Raw genomic sequence first — 7852 nt, forward strand, 5'->3', positions numbered from 1 at the left:
CACCAAACTCCATGACCCCATCTCCCCCACTCTCACCCGACTCCATTGGTTCCCTATCCTTCAGAGGATCCAGTTCAAGATCCTGATCCTCACCTACAAAGCCCTCCATGGCCTTGCCTCACCCTACCTCTGCGACCTCCTAACCCCCTACCAAACTGCCTGTTCCCTCCGGTCTGCTCCACGTCACCCGACCCACCCACCCCACCATTGGCGGGAGAGCCTTCAGCCACTCTGCCCCCAACCTCTGGAACTCCATCCCCCAATCACTCTGCCTCGCCCCCTCCTGAGCCGCCTTCAAGTCCCACCTCAAAACCCTCGTCGACTATGCCATTGGTCACCCCCCACCCTCTCCCCCCTGACCCCAGCTCGGGTCTGAAATCCTGTACACTGCCCAGGACCTTGGGATGTCCTCCCGACATGAAAGGCGCTATACAAATATAATCTTGTTTTTGTCCCATCTGAGATCAGCGAACTTAGCAAAGGCCACGATTCAAGCCTGGTACCTCTAGTTTGTTAGGATCAGACAAATTTAAATTAATTCTGAGACAATGGGAAAGTAGATTGTACCACTGATTATTATAAATTGCCGAATGCAATTTGCAGTTTAAATTGCTTTCAGAAGCAAGATTCTGGGGTGGGGATGGGGAAGGAGAAAGAAGATATAAATATTTTCTTTCCAGACAGTACACTCACCCTCATTCATATACCCTTCCTCATTCTGATCGGGATATATAATCTCCCATAATATTATATAATATATAATAATAATTATATAATAATAATCATCTTTGTATTTAGTATAGCATCTTTCACATTGATAAGTTGTCTCAAATAGCTTCACAAGATTTACTGCAAAGTATAGTGACTACTTTGTATGCAATCGCAGCAGTCAATTTGTGCACAGCAATGATCCACAAACAGTCATCTTGCGAATAAAATTTTTATCTGGGGCATTGTTGGGCAGCACACCAGGAAATTAAGTACTGTATTCAGTAAAGTAGGTGATTGAAACTCTAAACCAATAACATTGTAGTTCTTTGGTCTCAACCTCAGTGCACTGACCAAAATTGATCTAACCTGTGAATAATGCCTCATTGTTCTAAGATGATGATGGCCAGAAAAATCCATCCACCGAATATTACTTTGAACAGTCAACCTGTTATTCTGTAATGTACAGTTGCAGGCCATTAGAGCATTCATGTCAAAATACATTGCTGAATCTCATGATATTGTACAGATGCATGAGCATTTGCATAAATTTGGCTATATACACACAATATTACAGGCTATAAATAGCATAGATCATGATGTGAGATTCAGTAACAAACATGCGCATTATCAGTTATCAATGAAAAGTGCAGTGGTCAGTGTACAGTTAGCCTCATATGCAGACATAAATTTGAACCTCAGGCAAATATACTGGAGCTCCAAATGTATATACAGGTACTACTGAATTGATTGACATAATAAAGAATACTGGGGAAAGCAGTGTTCATCCATGTTTTCCTTGCGTTGGACCCTCAGAGCACCATTCCTTTACATACTCTGTTTCCTCAATAAGATCTAATGAACAAAACTGATTTTCCACATTCTGTTTTGGTTACGGTGATTGCACAAATGTGGCCTCTAACATACACATAGGCCCATTTATCTTAGCAATACGAGACTACCCTGACAAGTACCCATTTGATTTACGGCTTGAGTCTAAAGGTTTTAAAGTGGGGCTCTTGAAAGAAATTATCTCAGCTAAGCCTAACTTGAAATTGCATTCCATCTGCTCATACCTCCCTCAGACCCATTATATATGATATTGACCTTGTACAAGCCTCTTTCGGTTTGTACTTGTTTAACTGTGAGTTGTTAAACAGGATGGTTTGCAAAGGAAACCTCAACACCACGGACACATTTCACGTCCCAAGCGTAGTTTGAGAAAAATGTACCTCTTTTTCAGTTATAAGAATATAAGAGATAATAAAAACTATGCAAAAGATAGAAAGAAAATAGTTTTTATCTGCAAAACCCCTTTAAATTTAATTTGTATTTTCCATTTTCAGCAGCCTTCTGTTTGGACTGCATTTAAAACACTTTCTGTTTTGTCTGAAAACGTATCTTGTGACGATATTGCGTGCTTGGCAAGCTACAAAGAAAAAATATATATATATTTGCTTGCAGTGCAAAGCAGACTATTCTGGAGACAGAGCAGGCCAATGCCAGTCAAAATGTGGTAAAAACATAGCCTTGCCTATCATTGGAATCCAATATATGGCAAGTATTCTTTAACAGGCAATCGGTTACACCCATGAGAACTTCGCTCTGATGTGAATTACTTTGGACCATGAGTCACTGCTAGCAACTACTTTCATAATCCCATTATCTCCCAAAAAGCACACAGACCCTCATGGATTTATTGCCTTGCAAATCTGCTATAACGCTACAAATTGTGGGTGGCTTTTTTCATTTTTTATTTATGCTCAGAACATCAATTTTCTCGAGTAACATCAGTAGTTCTTGTTTTGGCAAGACAAGAGTTAAATCTGTATACACAGTAAAAACAGAACCCATGTCATGAGTTTGTACAGGACTTTCGTTTGACTGCACAATAATGTCTGACCCCACACTAGTTGCAGGCAGACACAGCTGTGCAAGCACACTGGATACCCAGTGCAAAAAGTGGGGTAAGAGCCATTATTCGTTATGGAGGGTAAAAAAAATCAAAAATGTTATGACAGCTTTGAATGGAATTGGAGCATGGAATCGGTATGCAGAGAGAAGATTGTTAATTGGTTGGGAAGAAGGGAATGAATACTTCAGCAATAAGGCAGTAAGAGGAAAATTTACATAGAAAAAAGTAAGGAAATAATTTGGTGTTGATACACATACGACAAACTTCATTGTTTTCTTTTTAATACAGCAACAAAATTACATTTGTTTAGCACCTTTCACGTCAGGAGGACGTCCCAAGCTGCTGGACAGTCAGTGTTTCAGACCCTGAAAATTCACTTATCTTGTTTTTATACATGTAAATTTACAGCATGGATACTTGGCCGTGCAGTTTATATGCTCAAAATCCAGACAAGTGATATATTAGTTCCACTGCTCAGCATGCCAGACAGCTCTCTACAGTAAATACACTTTCTAACCCTTACCTATGCTTTTGAATGTAAAATCAACCAGCTGATGGTTAATACCTAATGTTTATTTGGTTCAGCCTTTATGCTCTGGCAATTGTAAGGTTAAGGTAATTAATTACTGAGACCATAAAGCTTTGTTGTAAAAGTAACCTCTACAATGCTGCAAGTTTGTAACTGAAAGCTCCAGTTATTAGATCACTTCTCTTATATAGTATTATTTCAGAGGTGAATTTTCAGAGATGATGCATAGTATCAAATGAATCTTGTAAAACGTGAGTCATCCTGTCGCAATCTAATAATTATCAGGCTACAGTTTGGCCTGTATTTTATTCATCTTTTTACCTTAATCTGAGCTATTTAACCTCTAGCTGTGTAATATTAACTGCAGTGGATCTCCTTTTCCAGAATAAATCATTCTTGATTTATAAGTAGGACCTTTAAAGTTGGTTTTCAATCCAGATTAAAAAAAATGTTTTTTTTTTATCAAGTTCTATTTTTGGAAGTCAAAAAACAAACCGTGTATTTCCGCATGTGTCAGACACCCAGCTTGCCAAAAAAAAATGGAATGCCCCGATTCTCACTTACTAAAGAAAAACATGTTGGCGTCATTAAAGCTCCAGTGGTGCTGGTCTGGGAAAGGATGGGGTGATGTTGCTTGTCAAATGTCTTACTAAGGAGAAATTTTAATGTCGCATTTACCGAACCTCTTATTAAGGACAGGTTTTAAGCGCACGTTTAATCACACTTTCTATCTTGTAACGGTTATCACACTCTACTGCCCTTCCCCATTCAGTCATTTTGCTCTTATCGCTTCTAGTAAGAATCAATTGACCTCTTCTGCATCCCACAGAGTTAGTTATTTTAAATAAAAGCCTTTCACCGGCCCAGAATAAGCCTCTTCTAAAGAGCTCCTTCACAGCCCTGCCACCTAATATTTCATCAAAAGAGAAGTAATCCATTGATGTTCAGGCGGGGTTCAGATATTCTGTGTGCACCGAGTCAAACCTTTTCAATTTTCACCCTGTCAATACATTGTCTGATCAGCTTCTGATTTTGTAGGACTCGGTACGTTTAATAGACGATTATTTGGGGCAGGTCTAAACAAAAATGTTTTATTTTAACTAAGGCTGTGGAACATATAAATGGGCCATATCTTCAAATTGTTTGTATTTTCTCAAAAATATATCACATCTCAATCAGCTAGTTAATGTTATGCTATTTTTGTAAACAAAAGTATTATCCGGGTAGATCCGCAAGATCTCACAAATAGCCATGAAGTGAATGAACTGTTAATATTGAGAATTGTTGGCGAGCAGAATCTCTCATCCTTTATCAAATACACAGTCATGTGATCTTTAGCAACCACCTGAACAGGCAGAGAAGACGTTAATTTGAATTGACATCTAACCTGAAAGTTGGCTCCTCTGTCAATGCAGCAAACCCCCAGTGGAGCACGAAAAAGACAACCTAGGCAACCAAGTCCCAATGTGGGGTTTGAAGCCACCACCTATGATTCTATGATGCAGAATCAATCATGCTACCAACTGAGCCAAACTTACCCTTTAAATTTACACTAAGTAGCATTTTGTCTTTTCGTCTCTTAAGGTCTGGTTTTAGATTATTCTTGGCTCTACGCATGAAGCTATTTACTTTTACTACTTAGTATAAATTGGCATTAAACTATCAATTTCAATCAGGGTGCATCAAGATGTCTGGGAGGAAAACTGGAAAAATTTACATTAGGGCAAATCTCCGAAGTCAGAGTTAAAATATATTGTTAGAGTTCAATGAAGACAACTTTACATCTAGTCTGCTATACCTGCCCTGGGAGGACTCAATATTGACAGTGAATGCCTGAAATGGAAAAGCATTCTTTTTGTTAGTACAGTACTTATATCTGTCCCTGTGAATCTAACTAACCTGTTTTCAAATTATGCATGGTACTTTGTGTAATCTGTAGCTGAAAGGATTCTATGTAGGGAACAGTTAATTATATAGTAGAAATATACAATATCAATCAGATGACAGTGTGTTATCATTGTTTCCTTAAAAGGCCCAGAACATATAAACATAACGGTTTATGTGAAAAATAAGTGTGATGTTCCATTGAATCTGCTGAGCGTTGTTACAGTCATGTTAAAAAAAAACATTCTAGGCAGCTTTGTGTGGTGATTTAAATGCATTTATTATTATTTTATGAATTATATCACCATTGGGGTATCACTGTCAGTTTTTCAGTTTTCCTTGAAAGCTTTTAAATGGGCTTCAGAGTACAATGATCACAATTTTACTTGTATCCTTAGATTTAAATTAGATTAAAAAAACTGAATCTTTATGCTTTATTCGCACTACGTTATGAAATATTTTAACTCTCCCTCTGGTCTGTAATAATATACACACAAGAAAACACATTATCAATTTAACTCCTGTACAACGATGACCTGAAAAGAAATGGTCTATGTTGCATGCAGACAATTCTACAGCCAGCCAAGTTTTATTAATGGCAGACCTACAGTGCCAAAAGTGAAGGATTTCTCTCTAGATGCAACATGCCATTGTGGGCTAAAATACCGATGAATTATTAATATTCAAGTCAATTGCTTCCTTTTAAAGATTCTAAAATTCCTCGCATGTTTCCTTATGGATTTGTTACCAGGAATATATGGAATGAAATAAAAATAATTGCAATAATAATTTTAAATGTGTACAATATGGTTACTATATTCACCTGAGGGATTCAGATGCATTAAGTAAACAATTTCTCTGATTCTGGGTTTTATAAAGTGTATAGGTCCATTGTATATAGAAGCTAGGAAGAACAGTAATGTTAATTTTATGCATGATACTGCTTACATTGCAGATGGGTTTACTCTACAACAATAACAAGAACAAGATTAATTTGTATAGCGCCTTTCACGTCGGGAGGATGTCCCAAGGCGCTGGACAGTGTACAGCATTTCAGCCCCGAGCTGGGGTTAGGGGGGTAAGGGAGGGGAGGGGAGGGGAAGGAGGGTGACCGATGCCATGATTGAAGAGGAGGGTTTTGAGGCGAAACTTGAAGGAGGCTAAGGAGCGGGTGAGGTGGAGTGACTGGGGGATGGAATTCCAGAGGTTGGGGGCAGAGTGGCTGAAGGTTCTCCCGCCAATGGTGGAGCGGGTGGGTCAGGGGATGTGGAGCAGGCTGGAGCCGGCTGAGCGGAGGGAGCGGACGGTTCGGTAGGGGGTTAGGAGGTCGAAGAGGTAGGGAGGGCTTTGTAGGTGAGGTCCAGGATCTTGAACTGGATCCTCTGAAGGATCCAGCTCAATAACATGCATTCAGTAATAATAATAATATAATCCTTCCATTTAAAATAGCCCCTTACCACATCATTAAGATGTTTCAAAGTACTTCACAGGATTTTATTCTCAGTGGTCCATTATGGAAAGAACATCAAAGTCATGGAAAGGTTGCACCACAGGTTCCTACTGCTGCCATTTGGTTGAGGGGTTATTGTTATCAGGATTGGCTCAAAATGTTTTCTTTTTGTTATTTATTGAAACAGAAAGATTAAGTGGGTTTTGAAATTCTGAAAAGTTTTTGAGGAAGGAAGAATGAAAGATGGGATAAAATTTGCACTATTATTTAAAAATATCCTTGAATTATGGCCGATGTTAATTTAAGGAATGACGAAGATATACATCACTCTCTTCTCCCCCATTATAAAGAAGCTTCAAATGAACATTTTCATGAAAAGAAATGACCAATAAGGTTGAGCCCATAACAATATTTGTGGAGTCCTGTAGGATATTGGTTAGAGCATTCGCCAAGCAACCGAGAACCTGGGTTCGATTCTGGGCAGGGCGAAACCTTAGGCAAGTTTCTTTACTCCAGGTGCCTCTGTTTACCTAGCAGTAAGTAGGAATCCGTTGTTAGTCGATTGGCGGATCGCTTTTCCGGGAGTAATAATCTCTTCAAATTTGTTTTTTAAAATAATAATTTGGTCACTCAATCCACGACTGTTTGTAGGACACATGGCTGCCGCATTTTGCCCACAAAATATAGTCAATTCACTTTACAGTATTTCCTGTGAAGCGCTTTGAGTCGTCTGGAAGACGTGATAAGGCTAGGAATAATATTATTTAACAAGGAATTGGATAATAATAATAATCCTTACATTTGATGTAGTGCCTTTCACATGAGGAGGATGTTTCAAACCGCTTCAAAGGATATTGTGCCCAGCAATGATCTACAAGCAGCCATGAACTGAATGACCAAATTTATTGGGGGATTGTTGGCCTGAAGACTGGGAGAAACTCCCTTCCCTTTTTGAATAGTGCCACGAGATCTTTAACGTCCACCTGAACATGCAGTCGGAATCTCATTTTAATGTCTCACCTGAAGGACGGCACTTCCAACTAGTTCCCCAGCATTGCCTAAACTATGTGAGTCCTGATACTTGAATGAACATTTGCAAACGTTGAATACAAAAGAGTTCATGGAAAGAGCAAGGATTCGAAATTCAGATAGCTATGAAGTTCCATTGTGTAATTGTTAGCAACTCGCCTCGCAAGCAAGAGAACCCAGGTTTGCTTCCCAGGCAGGGAAAAACCTTAGGCAAGTTTCCTTACTACACACACCTCTGGTTATCTAGCAGTAAGAAGGAAATCGATTGGCAGAAAATAATTGGTAATAATCCCTCCAAATAAATAAATAAATTTGGTCACTCAATCCAGGACACTGC

Source organism: Callorhinchus milii, unplaced genomic scaffold (genome assembly GCF_018977255.1).
Source record: "Callorhinchus milii isolate IMCB2004 unplaced genomic scaffold, IMCB_Cmil_1.0 Scaffold3, whole genome shotgun sequence".
Lineage (NCBI taxonomy): Eukaryota > Metazoa > Chordata > Chondrichthyes > Chimaeriformes > Callorhinchidae > Callorhinchus > Callorhinchus milii.